The sequence below is a fragment of the Lactuca sativa genome, chromosome 4, assembly GCF_002870075.4.
Source record: "Lactuca sativa cultivar Salinas chromosome 4, Lsat_Salinas_v11, whole genome shotgun sequence".
Classification (NCBI taxonomy): domain Eukaryota; kingdom Viridiplantae; phylum Streptophyta; class Magnoliopsida; order Asterales; family Asteraceae; genus Lactuca; species Lactuca sativa.
This window is the reverse complement of record NC_056626.2, coordinates 135877044-135894327: the sequence shown is the minus strand read 5'-3', so window position 1 is coordinate 135894327 and position 17284 is coordinate 135877044.

The following is a 17284-nucleotide window of genomic DNA, read 5'->3' as shown; positions in this document are numbered from 1 at the left end:
CCATGGGCTCCTTTATGGCAGGTACAACTCCAAGATCACCGATGAAGTTCTTTAGCCATATTGCCTCCTTCGACGCTTCGCTTGCTGCAATGTACTCTGATTCGCACGTCGAATCAGCTACAATCTCCTGCTTGGAACTCTTCCATGTCACTGCTCCTCCATTTAGGGTAAAGACCCAGCCTGACTGTGAACGGTAGTTGTCCCTGTCGGTCTGAAAACTGGCGTCACTATACCCTCGCACCTTCAAGTTATCACTCCCTCCGAGGACTAAGAACCATTTCTTCGTCCTCCGAAGGTACTTAAGGATGTTCTTCACCGCAATCCAATGTGCTCTGCCAGGATTCCCTTGATATCTGCTAACCATGCTCAAAGCGAGGGCTACATCAGGGCGAGTACAAGTCATAGAGTACATGATTGAGCCAACTGCGGAAGCGTATGGTACTCGGCTCATTTCTGCTATTTCAGCTTCGGTACTCGGACTTTGAGTCTTACTCAACTTGGCATTACTTTGTATCGGTAATTCTCCCTTCTTCGAGTTTTCCATACTAAAACGTTTTAGTACCTTCTCTAAGTAAGTATTCTGACTAAGTCCAATTAGTCTCTTACTTCTTTCTCTTACTATCTTTATTCCCAAAATGTAAGAAGCCTCTCCGAGGTCCTTCATAGCGAAGCACTTCCCGAGCCAGGACTTAACCTCCTGCAGAGTCGGTATGTCATTTCCTATGAGTAATATGTCATCGACATATAGAACGAGGAAGCTTACTATACTCCCACTGGCTTTGACATATACACAAGATTCATCTTCGCTTCGTACAAATCCAAACTCTTTGACTTTCTCATCGAAGCAAAGATTCCATTTGCGAGACGCTTGCTTAAGTCCATAAATGGACTTCTCAAGCTTACACACTCTATTCGGATGCTTCGGATCCACAAACCCCTCTGGCTGAGCCATGTAAACATCCTCAGCCAACTTTCCGTTAAGGAAAGCGGTCTTGACATCCATTTGCCAAATCTCATAATCATGAAATGCAGAAATTGCTAGCATCACTCTAATAGATTTAATCTTCGCAACTGGTGAGAAGGTCTCATCATAGTCAACTCCGGGAGTTTGAGTAAATCCCTTCGCAACTAATCGCGCTTTATATGTGTGCACGTTTCCATCCACATCGGTCTTCTTCTTGAAGATCCATTTGCACCCAACGGTCTTACGTCCGGGCACATAATCAACCAAATTCCAAACTTGGTTATCATACATGGATTGGATCTCGCTATCCATTGCCTCTTTCCACTTCGCAGACTCCAGGCCTGCCATGGCTTCCTTATAGCTATTAGGTTCATCAAGATTGACTAGTGTACCATCACTAATATACGTGTCCCCTTCGGTAGTAATATGAAAACCATAAAACTGGGGATGAACTCTAACTCTATCGGAACGTCTAAGAGGTAAGGACTCGTCAATCGGTTCAACTGGAGTTTCCTCCTCGAGTTGAGTGCCAGCGGTAGAGGTTCCTTCATCTATCGACTCTTGAATCTCTTCAAGTTCGATTTGCCTCCCACTGTCTCCTTGGCTTATGAGTTCTCGCTCTCGGAAAACTCCTCTCCTCGCAACGAAGACAACATTGTCCTTCGGTCTATAGAAGAGATATCCAAAGGATGTCTGCGGGTAGCCGATGAAAATACATCGCTTACTTCGAGGTTCAAGCTTTTCGTGAGTATCTCGTCTTACGAAAGCCTCGCAACCCCAAACCTTGATATGTGCCAACGAGGGAGCTTTCCCTGTCCACATCTCGTGAGGTGTTTTGGCAACCTTCTTAGTAGGGACTCGGTTAAGGATATGGGCGGCCGTCTCTAAGGCATACCCCCAAAAAGAGATAGGCAGTGAAGCAGGACTCATCATAGAGCGAACCATATCCAATAAGGTTCGATTACGCCTTTCTGCCACACCATTCAACTGTGGTGTCCTAGGAGGCGTCAATTGCGAAACTATTCCACACTCCTTGAGATAATCGTGGAATTCAAGACTTAGGTACTCTCCTCCTCGATTGAATCGAAGCATCTTGATTTTCCTGCCCAATTGATTCTCCACTTCATTCTTGAACTCTTTGAATTTTCAAAGGTTTCTAACTTTTGCTTGATTAAATAGATATACCCATATCTACTATAATCATCGGAAAAAGTCACGTAGAAGCGGTTCCCATCCTCCGTGGTTGATCTAAACGGTCCACATACATCGGTATGTATTAGGTCCAATAGACCCTCACCCCTTTCACACGTACTCGTGAAGGGTGATTTAGTCATCTTTCCAAGTAAACAAAACTCGCATGTGTCATCTTCCCTAAGGTCGAATGACTCCAACACTCCATCCTTTTGGAGTTGGGCTATGCGTTTCTTGTTGACATGTCCAAGACGACAATGCCACAAGGATGCTTTATCCATACTAGTGGAAGAATCTATATTCAAAACATCATTTCCTAAGTTATCAACAATCATAACAGTTTCATAAATTCCATTACATGGTATAGCTTCAAAGTAAAAGACACCATTTAGATAAGCCAAAATAGAACCATTCTCATTATTAAAAGAAAATCTAAATCCTTGTCTATATAAACCATGAAATGAAATGATGTTTCTAGCCATTTCTGGCGAATAGCAACGCTTGTTCAAATCTAAAACCAAATTATTCCTAAGCACTAAAGAATACACTCCAATCTTGGTCACAGGCGACGATCTTCTGTTCCCCATGATTAGATTGATCCTTCCTTGCTCCACATCCCTACTTCTTCTTAGTCCCTGCACATTAGAACAAATGTGATAACCACAACCGGTATCAAGAACCCAAGAAATAGCATGATTAGAATCGTTAGATTTAATTGTGTATATACCTGCAAAAGATGGCTTGATCTTTCCTTCTTTGATTGCTTGCAGGTACTCTGGGCAGCTTCTCTTCCAATGTCCTATCTTGTGGCAGTGGTGGCACTCTGCCTCCTTCTGGTTAGGACAAGGCTTAGCGGGATCAACTTTGGTCCCACTAGAAGAGGCACCATCTCGGGCTTTGACCTTGCGATAGTTCTTCGATGAAGCCTTCCTCTTCTTTCACTTTCCTTGACCAATAGCCAAGACAGGAGCAGTAGGCGGATTGGGAGTAGGTGCAACAGACTTGTCCTTGAAGTTGCTCTCAGCGACCCTCAAGAGACCTTGGAGTTTGCTTAGGGTGACCTCTTCTTTGTTCATGTGGTAGGCCATCCTAAATTGGTTGTACATCGGAGGAAAAGAGTGAAGCACCATGTCGATCGCCAAGTCTTCCCCAAAGTCAACATTTAACTTGCGAAGGCGGTCGACATACCTTTGCATCTTTTGTAGGTGCACGGTAAGAGATTCTCCATGACCCATCTTAGCGGAAATCATGTTGGTGAAAATCTCATAACGCTCTTGTCTCGCGTTTTGGTGGTATCTCTCCAATAAGTCTTGGTGCATCTCGTACGGGTACATGTCCTCGTAGGACTTTTTGAATTCGGAGTTCATGGTGGCAATCATGATGCAATGTACCTTCGTTGCATCTCGCTCATGAGTCTCAAAAGTGGTGATTTCGGCCGGAGTAGCGATTTCGGGGTTGATTTTCTCGAGCTTCTCATCGAGGACATACTCCTTATCCTCATAGCGAGCAATGGTGCGAATGTATCTTATCCATTCGCTAAAGTTCGTTCCATCGAAGGTGACCTTTTGGCAAAGGCTCATCAACGTGAAAGAACTAGCAGCAGCGTTGTTGGCGTTCGACATCTACAAAATAAAAAGGACAAAGATAGATTAGAATAAGAATCCCTAATTTTCACCCAATAAGAAAAATTAGGGCTAGGATCCAACAATAACATTTACATACTAGAAAAGGGATGCCGTAATCTAACATGCAAATAAATTGAAGGTAAGTGAATGACGATTCACTAATTCTCCATCACAAAACTTAAACTATTAGTCCTAAGTGTATTGAGAATTCCTAGGTTCGGATGAGATTCATTGAACCTATTCAATGGCATGTTTAAATCTCGATATGCCCCTCTTGTTTGTGACTGGGATACCGAGGATCACAAAGCGGGTGTGAATTACCATGCAAATTCACATGGTGCCTTCATTGTAACGATCACCTATTCGATGTGCCGGTAAACCACACATGCTCCATCGAACTATGATAAACAATGAATCACCCTTTTCCACCTTTGCTTAGAACCAATTAGTGTGCCGGTAAACCACACACGCTCCACTAACTTCTTAGCAAAGGTGCAAAGTGTAATTTCATGGGATTGCATCAATTCACTTTTCCTAAAGTAACTAAGATTGGGAAATTTTAAAAATATGTAGTTACTTTGTATTACTTATTATACTTTTAATGAGAGGATGAGGTTTCCCTATCCTACCCGTTCGGCTAACGACCCTCCACCAATCAAGCAAGCGGTGGGTGTGAGTGTACACCCATTAAGCGCCATTTTATAGGCCGCAACCTTATACCCACCTTATAGATCGGCTTCGTGAATGAGGCCTACTAACGGTAAGACTAGCATTTAGTTATACATACATATATATATATATATATATATATATATATATATATATATATATATATATATATTATTCTAGTAATATCATATTAGTATAGGGTTGTATTTTAAACCTTTTAAAATCTAGGGTTTGAAATTTAAGTTGTCTAAATTAAAACTTTTAATCACAAATATAAATTTCAAAACTTGAGGGCAAGTTTTAAAACATTTAAAACATGGAGGATCAAATAACAAATAATTCCAATTAACAATTAATATCCTAATTATCTATATTTGATTTTATTCAAGATTTCTTTGAAAGATAATTACCAAAATAGTTAAAATAATTAATTAATTATCATATAAGGAAATTAAATATTTAATTAGTTGATAAATACCTTTAACTAGATCAAGATAATAGTCATATATATCAAAAAATCGGATTTAGGTTGATCTATTATGATTAAGGTAAGTTTCCATAAGATAATTATGAAAAAATCCCGAATCTGGCCATTCCTGACGCCTGGACTCGCCGAGTGCACAAAGGGACTCACCGAGTCCACTTTGGAACTCGCCGAGTCCATGACTCAGAAGCCAAAAAATCGAATTTTGTAGGTTTTTTTCAGTTAATCAAGCAACAATTTAAAGAAAACCAAGCTAGTCTCTGATACCACTGATGGGTTTTAGCCAGAAGAACTTTCCTATGTGCGCATGCAAAACCCTAATGCTTGGATCTAGGCTTTCTAATTAAACATGCTTTGAATCCAAGACTTCTAATGACTAATTAGGTTAAATAACAATATTGAAACAGATCTAGAACCATACCTTTGAGTTCCTTGTTGATCTTGTAGTCTTGGAGCTTCTAGAGTCACAAATGTCACTCCTCTAATGGCTTACAAACACCAATAGCAAGGAAGATGATTTAGGAGAGAGGAGAGGGGAGGAAATGAGCCAGGGTACTCTTACTTTAGGTGAGAAGCCGATTTCCCTTAGCCATGGGGTCTATTTATACTTGTAGACTCCTTAAGGGTTACAACCTAAACCCTAATTGGATAATCTTCTCTTAAGGCTATCCAAATCCTTTCCATAGATAAGTCATGGACGAATTTAGCTATCCTTTAGCTTCTAGAATTCGTCCCTTGTATATCTATAAGGATTTACAGTCTAAAGCTTAACTATCAAACAATTGATAGTTTATACCCCTTTATTTAATTAATCTCTTTAAGTCACCAAATTAATTCTAATTAATTCTATGACTTATATTAATCAAATAACAATATATTATTCTTTATATTATTCTCATAATATATATTAATAATATTTACTCTCTCTTAATCAATCATCCTATCAAGTTGGTATGGTGAAGGCAACCCAAAAGGACCATGCACAACCGGGTCAAATACTTGCCTAATATAGTTGCAGCCTTAGACACTATTCCAACAAAAGCCTTAGTTTACGGTCAAATTTGGAGTTTATGGTCCAAAGCTAAGCCTAAGGGTTATTTAGATTCGTTTACAGTGAAACCTTAATTATTATTTGGATGTTTTCGAAGTCATTAATTTAAAATGGAATTCCAATTCACAAGCTCAATGCATCAAGAGTTGGACTCTATCATGGGAACTACCACTTGTATTCCTCGACTTTTGTCAGCTGGTGGATTTCTGGAATGGAAATTCAGAATTGAGAATTACATTAAGATGAAGGATCCTAAGAATGGAGGAGCATTCTCAGAGGTCCAGTCAAGATTACAACTGTGGATGAAAAGGATAAATTTGTGATTGAAAAGAAGATAGAGGACTACACAGATGAGGACTTTGAAAAATTTGAAGAACATGACAGAGCTCTTGCTACTATCACTATGGCTTTGTCTCCTGAGATTGCTCAAGGCTTTAGGGAATACACATCTGCAAAGGATTTATGGGAAGCTTTGATTGAGGTTTATAAGGGAAATGAGGACATGAGACAGAGCAGACACGACTTACTTCGACAAAAGTTTAACCTATTTAATCACATTCTAGGAGAGTCTCTAGAAGCTCAACTACAACGATTTATTACCCTAACTACTGAGATGAGCACCGCTGGAATTAATCTATCTCGCTCATAAATTAATAAGAAGCTACTGAACTCTCTTCCAAGAAGTTGGGACATGAATGTGGCAGTGATCAAGAAGACTAAAGATCCGACTAGTCTCACCCTTGCTGAAGTTATGGCTATTATCAAGGCATGTGACATAGATGATAAACAACATGAAATCAACCATGTGAATTCCTACTCTACTACAAATCTAGGAATCTCATCAAATAATGCCTTCTCAGCTCAACAAACGTATACTGCTCATCCTATTGTGCCTGCTCAATCTTTGATATCCTCAAGTCCTTTTGGCTCAAATTCTAAAGTCACAGCTACAACTCAAACCTCATCAATTCATAAAGAAGCTGAAGAGAACTTAGCCCTAATGGTTGGGTTTATGAACTGTTATAATGCTCTTCTGGCAGGGGTTTGGCCCCTCCAATCATGGTTGGAGAACTGGATCAGATTCACCCTGAGGATGTGAAGGAAATGGACATCACGTGGCAAATAGCTATTGCCATGTTCAGGGAAAAGAAATTTACTCAGCATACAGGAAAGAACAATTAGGGAATGAATGTGGAAAAGAAGGTAGGATTCAACAAGAGCAAGCTTCGATGTTTCAACTGTCATGATCTAGGTTACTTTGCTCGTGAATGCACCAAGCCAAATACTAGAAACAATTCCGATAGGACACTGGTGCCCGCAGGGAACAACAGTGCAACTGCAGTTAACGCTGAAACCGCTAACTTGGAAATGGTAGCATAAAGCTTCAATTGGGAGGATCAAATGCAAGCGTTGAATTTGATAGGACATGAAGCAGCAAACATGGCTCAGATCAGTGAGAATTTAAAGATGGACGAAGCTGAAGAAGAGATGATGGAATTGCAATTTGCTTTCATAGTCTCCTCCTCACCTGCCACAAAAGAGGTTAGTGAAACTCCTTGTTCTCAAGCATGTAGTGATACAATTAAACTTTATCGTGATCAAATTGATATATTAATTAGGGAAATTGAGGACCTTTAATATGAAGTATACACTCTCAGGAAGGCTCAAAAGCCCTTAAAACAACAACTAGAGGCCTAAACAAAAGATTTAAAAAGAATAAAGGAAGAATATAATATTAAATGGGAAAAATATAATTATGCTCAACTAGAGATTGCCAGTCTCATTGCCAAGCTTGACACATTAAAAAATAAGTTTGAAAACGCATATTTTAATTTTAAAAAATTTGATGTATCAAGTAAGAAGGTTGAGATGATGATTGAGAAACAACCTAGATGACAAGGTAAAAAGAATGTAGGTCTTGGTTATGATAGTGTTCCTCCTCCATTTAATGATAATTACACCTTCCTCCGCATGATTAAGGAAGAAATAGCATGGGAAGCTCACATGTAATATGGCAAACCAACTGTTGTTGAGATAGTGGATATTGATAGGATGAACGATACTAATGTCTCTACCTCACATGCAGATGAATCCCTAGTGCAAGACAAGAAGGAAGATGGAAAGAGTACTTGTGTTTTAAAAAATGACACTGCTTTCAAAACTGATGTTTTAACATATGATATTGCTATTCCTATTGACTATGTTGATTGTTTAGACAATGTTTGTTTGAAACTTGATGTTTCTTTTATCTCTAATGTGTGTGATGATGTGATTATTAATCCAAATTTGAATGGGCTTGCCATTAGTAAATGTAGTCCACCAAAACAAGTCAATAAGACTGCCAACTATAGGTGTACTTGTAGAAATAATCAGGAATCACAACCAAGTAATAATCATTTCTATGTGAAGAGGCATACATGTTTCTACTGTGGAACCCCTGGACACATTGCCAGAAGTTGTCCAAATCATGCTTATACTCCTTATTGTACACCAGGTAGGCAGGACGTATCACGAGGAAGATCTTTTAAAAGAAATTCCTCGAGGTCACGTTCTAGTGATGATGATTGGAATGCAAACAAGGACAGAAAACAGGTTGTAAAAGAAAATAAAAACAAAATGATTTTGAAAAAAAAGTCACGAGATAAATTGATGAAACCGAAATTGATCAAATCAAGATCGGTATCACCAAAGTCATCTCATGGTTCTCCATCTATATATAGATGGATACCCAAAAGTTCCAACATAAAAGACAAAAGGATTTCAAAATCAAATGTTAAATCTTCCATCTATGTCAGCAATAAATTTTTTAAATCTAATTATAGATGGGTGCCCAAAGGTAATGCATACCAATCATCTCACCATCATTTAAATTCTTCAAGTACAATATGTGATCCAAAGGATATGGTATGGCAGGAAGTTAAATACTTAAACGGACATGGTCAACCCAATGTCTCTATGGACCGGGTTGCCAAATCTAATTAATCTCGCACATCGTGCAGGAACAACTATGGATGAATATCATCAGACCTTGGTATGTTGATAGTGGCTGTTCCAGGCACATGACATGAGATATCTCTTAGTTGCATGACATTCAAAATTTTAATGGAGGGTATGTTTCCTTTGCGGGAGGAGAAGGAGGAAAAATCACTCAAAAGGGTACGGTAACTAATAGAGTCTTAAGTTTTGAAAATGTTAATTATGCTCCAGAGTTGAAACACAGTTTGCTGAGCGTCTCTCAGATATGTGACAAAGGTTTTTCAACTCATTTCACGAACAAGGAATGCTTAATCTTAAAACCTGGTATCATCATACCAGAGGATTGGATTATGGTGTAGACTTGACAATTCGTGTATTCGTGTCATGAAAACATGTCACCCAAGAATTTGAAACGATACAATTACACGATGAGAAATAAGCTTTATCTCAATTTTCAAGATGTATTCGTGTCGTGTTGTGTCTCTCACGGATTTGTGTATTCATGTCTAGAATTGCTAGGTCTATTCCGGTGAGATCTAAGTGTGAAGGAAATGCATACATTATCGACATGAACCATAATGTTCCTGAACAGGTAACATGTCTATTCTCAAAAGTCTCAGAACACAATGCTATGGTTTGGCATCATCGTCTTAGTAATGCAAATGCTAAGAACCTAAATTGTCTTGCTAAGAATGATAGTGGACTACTAATAAAGGATTTCATAACCTTTGAGAAATGTGTGGCCTGTGCTCAAGGAAAATATCATCGTAAGCAACATAAGCCCAAACTGATTAACACACTCAGCAAAATCTCCAACTACTAGACATGGATTTATTTAGACCTGTAAACGTTCTGAGCATTAGTAGAAATTCTTACTGTTTAGTAATAACAAATGACTACTCTTGTTTCACCCGGGTCTTCTTTTTGTCAAATAAAAGTGAAACCACTGAGCTTATCAAGAGGTTTGTAGTGCGCATTGAAAATCAGACTAATGAGAGAGTGAAGGGGATTTGAAATGACAATGGCACAAAATTCAAGAATGTTGTTTTGGATCATTTCTGTGCCGAAAAGGGTATACTGCGTCAGTACAGTGCTACTAGGACACCTAAACAAAATGGTGTAGCAGAGCGGCGAAATCGCACTCGGATTGATGCAACAAGGACTATGATTTGTGACTAAAAATTACTAGTCTTCTTCTGGGCTGAAGCCATAAACACAACTTGTTACGTTTCGAATCGTGTTCTGATTAACAAATAGCAGATGAAGACTCCACATGAAATTCTATATGGTCACAAGCCAACTGTAGCTCATTTTTGGATATTCGGATGTCCATGCACACTACTTCATCTGGAATCAACTCCCAAGTTTAACTCAAAAGATGATGATTGTTATTTTGTAGGATATGCTGGACACACTGCTTATAGGGTATACAACAAGTCCACGAAACAGATTGTGGAGTCATTTGATGTGCGCTGGCTGGAAGAAAAGACGACGGATGCTCGAGTTGGTCCAGATTGGTTATTTGATTACACTTCATTATTTAAAACATTTAATGTGTTTTTAGATGATATTTCAGGAACATGCTCAGGTTCACGTGAAGTTGTTGGAGATGATGAAGAAGAAGTTGTCATTGGTTCATTTAAACCATCTGTAGTGGCTCATGAATCCTCCACTACAGAGGCAACTACACCTAAAACATCTTCCTCATCACCAGTCTAAGAGTCTATATCTGTCTCTGAAAATACCATCATTCCTCCTGAAGAAGTTGAGGTTCACGCAAAGGACTTAATACCATCAAGTGAATCTGCATCATCAAGCGATTTTGTGCCTGCCACACAAACTTACATGGAAATTCTCTTTCCAGAGCCATCCGCAAGTGAATTTGTGGCAAGTACCTCTCATGATCACAGACAGTCTGAGGGAGGCAATACGGCAGCAGGTAGATTCGTCAACATCACAAATCTTCCAATCACTATAAATGATATCAGCAATCCAATTCCAACCAGTGTTCAACACGATCATCCTATCCAGAACATTATCGGTCCACTAGAAAGCGGGGTTCATACTAGAAGTCAAAGTGGAGATGTAAATGAGTGTCTTTATTCGTGCTTCATATCCCACATTGTGGACATGGCTCTGAATGAACCAAGTTAGGTAGATGCAATGCATGAGGAGTTAAACCAGTTCGAGAAACTGAAAGTATGGAAGTTGGTGGAGCTACCGAAGGGCAAGGAATCCTTGGATATGCGTTGTGTGTTTAGAAATAAGCAAGATGATAACGGGGTGATTGTGCGCAACAAAGCTCTTTTAGTCGTTCGTGGCTTCAGGCAAATAGAGGGTCTTGACTACACTGAAGTATTTGCTCCTGTGGCTCGGTTGGAAGCTATTCGTATATTTATTGCTTATGCTTCCTACATGGGATTTGCAGTTTATCAGATGGATGTCAAGACAGCCTTCTTGTACGGTGTAGTATAGGAGGAGATTTATGTTGATCAGCCCCCAGGGTTTATCAATCCAAAGTTTCATCATAATGTTTACAAGCTGGACAAGGCTTTATATGGTTTGCATCAGGCTCCTAGAGCCTGGTATGCTACCCTAACTAAACATCTGCTTGAACACGGATACACAAACGATCGATCAAACATTATTCATTAAGAAAATGGATGCATACTTGATTATCATCCAGATATATCTAGACGACATCATCTTCGGGTCGACCAGTTCAAAGCTATGCAAAGAGTTCGTGGATGTAATGAAGAAAAGATTTGAGATGAGCTCGCTAGGGGGGATGACAATGTTTCTAGGGTTATAGGTTCAACAAGATTCGACTGGAATCTTATTGCATCAAGGAAAATATGTGGAAGACATGTTAGAAAAGTTTGGTTTTAAAGACTCAAAAATTGCTTTGACTCCAATGGCAGAAAGACCACTGTTGGCTCCAGATCCAGATGGGGAACCCATAGATCAAACAGAATATCGATCGATGATCGGATCTTTGATGTATATGACTGCCAGCAGACCTGACATCATGTTTTCCGTCTGTCAATACGCTCGTTATCAGGCTAATCCTAAACTGTCTCATTTAATTGCTGTTGAAAGATTTTTTAGGTATCTTAAAGGTAGCCCTAAACTGGGTCTTTGGTATCCAAAAAATTCCGATTTCAATTTATATGCTTTTGCTGACAGCAATTATGGAGGATGTGATCTTAACAGGAAATCCAAGTCCGGTGGATGTCAGTTTTTGGGGGATCGATTGGTGTCATGGCAATGCAAGAAACAACAAACGGTGTCAACCTCAACGGCTGAGGCTGAATTTGTTGCTGCCTCAGCCTGCTGCTCTCAGGTTATTTGGATTCAACATCAATTGCTGGATTACGGTTTGAACTTTCTTGAAGCTTCCATTTTTTATGATAATGATGCAACTATTCAGATTGCTAAAAATCCGGTTCAACATTCCAAAACCAAGCACATTGACATTAAGATTCATTTTATTCGAGATTGTTATGATCGCAAACTCATTCGTTTGGAACAAATCCACACTGATAATAACGTGGTGGATTTGTTTACCAAACCCTTCAGTAAAACCCGTTTTGATGTGCTTGTGGATTTTCTAAAAATGATCCGTTCGAAGATTTAGTTATTTATTATTTGTTTTCAATTTAAAAAAAAAAAAAAAATTCTTTTTTGCAAATATTTTTGGGAAGTGATATCAATATGTGATAACAGGCAATTTAAATCTGTGTAAGGCACCAAAGTTAAATTGTCTAGGCTCTGTGTTGAATGCGCTGGTAGGCACGAAAGATTTAGATAGACTTGACTCGGTACAGATGAACTTAAGGAATGTAGAGACTTGACAAATCTTGACCTAGATAGATCCGTTTAGCCTGACAATATGACGCTCGGGTAGGTTGAGCAGTGAGTTATACATGGGAATCTTCAAATTACACTAAATAATCTGTATCTAGAACCGTGGTTTAACTTTTCCTTGATGTGCGGACTTTGTCCTTAATTCCGGTATTGACGGGACGACTGGGGAATTCCGATAAATTAGGTCTGTAGAAGGTTATTTTCTTGCTTTCTTTCTGTTAGTCATGTGTTGCCTCCTCTGCGTGATTGAAATACATCTGAACTGGATTGCAACATATGCAATTCTATCTCTCTACATCTTCTATCTATTCAATTCTTTCTGTCTGTTAGCCATATGTTGTCTCCTCTGAGTGATTGAATACATCCGACCTTGTAAACAACATATGCATCATTCTACTTCTCAATCCCTCTAAATCTGGTTAGTTATATGTTTCACCCTCTACGAGATTGGAAGAGATCCGACCTAGGTGTACAACATATGCATTCTAAATCTGCCTTCTCCCATAATAATTGTCTGCTCATCTAAAGTATGGAGTATTTTGGAAGTCCCCGATTATTGGGGTATATCAGGAAGCGGGAAATATGTTCTAGTACATCTAAAATTGAACAATTAATAGGTTGTCTATAGATCTCACTGCTTAATTTTAGGTGGACAACAATATCCTTGGTCGTCGTCAGAATAATGGTCCTTAGGAACATTATCTAGGAACGTAAGGTCACAATTGTCATGTCACTTGTAGTATGTCCTAATTTTGTCACAACCTTTCATGTTTAAGTGGACCACAATACCGGAAATTGACCAGATCTATTGATGAAAGGGGAGGTATCGATAAATAGATTGAGGCTGTCTAACAACTTTGATCCCCAAAGTTTAAAGTTAGTCATACATTTTTTTAAAGTTTGTTCATATTTTATTTTTTCCTCTATACAAAAATTTAGGGGGAGAATTAAATAAAATTATATATATATATATATATATATATATATATATATATACACGTACTTTTACTACTAATAATAATAAATAAAAAAATTAATAATAATAATAATAATAAATAAATTAATAAACAAAAGCCTATTTGTTCAATTAATCTTTGAGTAAATTATTTTAAGCTTATTAGAGTTATTTGAGCCCAATGGACCGAGAAGCCTATTTGTTTAGGTATAAAAGCGTTATTATCTCTTCTTTTTACTTGACTTTCAAATTTTTCACAGTAAACACAAAAGCTCCAAACCCTTGGCGAAAACGGTTCACACTCTCTGCATCCCTTCGTTTTCAAAAATCTCCAGTTGATTCAACATTTTTCCTTGAGGCATGTCTTCATCGAGCATCATGTTCCAAGTTTTGCTGTATTTTGAGGTTGTTAATGGAGGATTTTGATTCATTGATGGTGGTTTCCGACTAAGGCTCCGACAAAATGTAGCTGATGAATCGTTGGGTTAATTTAGGGTTTACGCCTTGATCCAGATTCAGCTGGAAACCCCTTTACCTGACCTTAAACGAAGACAAATCTTTACCTGACCGTGAACAAGGACATTCATTGACCGTAATCGATAAAAGTTTAACTTTCACCATAAATGGTTAAAATTGGACTTTGACCGTAAACATATGTCACAACTAGCATTTTTGCTAGGAAATTCTACTATCATGCAATCATTCACCTAGTGTAATAACTTTTACTCTAAAGGAATATCATACTCCATTCTCATTCAAATATATCTCATATGCTAAATAAGGGTTGGAAACCTTAGAAATCCCGACTCAAGTTCTTTATGGACTAGGATTTCTTTATTGGGCCTAATGGTCCAATAAGCTTCCAATTTAACTATCTTAAACATAGAACTCTCAAATGGGCCATAATTGGACCGATATACTTGAAACTTAATATTATGGGCCTTATAAGCCTAAAATGAACTAGGTTAACTTTAATGGGCCTTATTGGGTCATAACAAATTTATATAGCCCTAATGGGTCATAAAAATCATCCCTTGATTTATTTGGGCCAAAAATTACCTAATTGAGTCATAGTATGGGCTTAAACACTAAAAGCCCAATATTCTTTCTTTCCCTTTTCCTCTTTTCGGCCCAACAACTCAAATGGAGGAAGAGTTGACTTCCATTTGACACCTCCTTATTGCCTAATGGATTTCCATGCACCATCCCATACATCCATGCAACTCTCTCTCTCTCTCTCTCTCTCTCTCTCTCTCTCTCTCTCTCTCTCTTCTTCTTCTTCTTCTTCTTCTTCTTCTTCTTCTCTCTATTCTCGGCCAAAGAACACCAACACACACACATTTCTAAACTTCAGTCTCTCTCAATTATTCTCTCAAGAACTCTCATCTCCTTCCTGTAAATTTCGAGTTTTGGAGTGTAGTTTCAAGAGTATCTTCACCTAGATCATCATCTTTGGTAAGGTTTTGCTTAGATCTATGATTTAACTTCTTTACTTCTTCAAAAATCTCCTCTTACCACCATATTTCGTGGATCATGTTCATTAGAACCATCAAAGTTCAAAAACCTCCTCAAGAGGCTTGCTAAAGTCGAGATCTCTTCACTTCTTCATCAAAACCGACTTCCAAACCCCAAGGTGAGTTCATACCCCTTGTTTTCTGTTTTTAGATGATTTTTGGGGGAGAATACAAGTTGCTTTGTGTAGATCTATGTGTATATGCATGACTATGTGTGTTTTCCATGAATTATTTGATGATTATGTGTTGATTTCTTCACTAATCTAAAAATATGTTGAGAAACTTGAAGTTATCACTAGGATCTTCATATGAATCTTGAGAAAAGTATGTTTTATCAAAAGTATTACATTTAAACATGTAGATCTGGGATTTGTATACTTTATATAGCAAAAACAAGTGTTGTGTTCAAATATTTATAAACTAAACCCGCAAAACAGCTCTTAACAGAAAAGTTTTGGTCCAATATCGGACTGTTTTGACCATCCAAATGGAATTATTTTTCAAAACTGTTTTACATGGATAAAGTTCAGGTTTATACCTTTAAAATGACTACTCGCACGTTTTCATATGATTTTTCTACAATTTTTGGCGAATTTTACAAAACTGCCTATCATATTTGAAATAATTTTGGACCAACCTGTGAAGATGAGCAATTTCACACTTGTTAGAAGACATTAAAAATTATGAGAAAATTTTGGAACAAAGTAGACAAAATTTCTAAACTTTGAGAGTTTACGGATCCAAATTTTGACTTACGATGATTTTTCTACAAATTTTCAAACAACTAGGTCGGAAAAGTTCAAAAACCAGAAAATGTGCGTTTTCACAAAAATCAAGCTAAGAATGTTATTTTTGACAAAAAGGGGTTTTAAAATGTTGTTTTTACTACAAAATAGTTATCAAAACAAGTTTTGAACAAAATGGAGACCAAAGTGTTATTCTTACAAAATTGGGCCTTAATCCTAAATTTTTGGCTTATTGGGCCAAGAACATCATTTTTACAAAAAGTGGGCTTTAGATATCAGTTATGTAAACAATCATGCTAAAATAAACTAAACAATAACAAACGGGTTAAAAACGACATTCATATCCTTATTGGGCCTGGAAATAATATACTTGTTTAGTGGGCCTTGGTGTCCTTTTACATGTATATTGGGCTTAGAATAGACACTCACATTCCTTTTGAGCCTGGAAATAATAGACACATATAGTGGGCCTTAGTGGTCCACTTACATGTTTATTGGGCCTAGGAATGGGTTTTATATGCGTTATTCTTTTTATGCTATTTTAATGGATACTATTTGCATGCTATTTGAGCCTATAAATACCTTACATGTGAAATGGGCCTTAGTTGTCCTTTCACATATATTTTGGGCCCATGTTATATAATCTCATTCCCTTTAGGTCTTGAAATGATTTACATGTTGAGTGATGCCTTAGTGGTTCACTTACATGGATCATTGGTCCTAGAATGAGTTTATACATTTTTCTTCGCGTAAATTCGATTAAGGATCTAGCGAGTTTTAATCGGTTGGCACCTATTAAGTGAACGATCGTAGCCTGTAGTTATAACCAGAGTCTCTTGGAGGGAGAGCGGGGATTTGTGTATAGATCTATACGGGGATGACACCCCACACCAGAGCTGTTCGCTACAGTTAGACTAGGCCAGTCTAGGGTGACAAAAACCTTATTCTATTTTCCGTCGGCGTCCAACGACGCCAAGACATGCAAAATTGTCATTATTTAGTATGGTTATGACGGCTCGCTTAGAGGAATTAACGTTATGAAGTTTACGGAAGACCTTTCTATTTAGGCAACATCGGGTTGTCTGGGAACATTCTCGTTACATGCTCTTACGTTCTCTCTGCATTCTCTTTACCTTTTTAATCAAATAAACAATAACATACATGCATTAATACAAGATCTAACACAAACACACTAAACAGTTTTCAGAAAATATCGGATTTTCTGGTGGTTTTCAAAGTTAT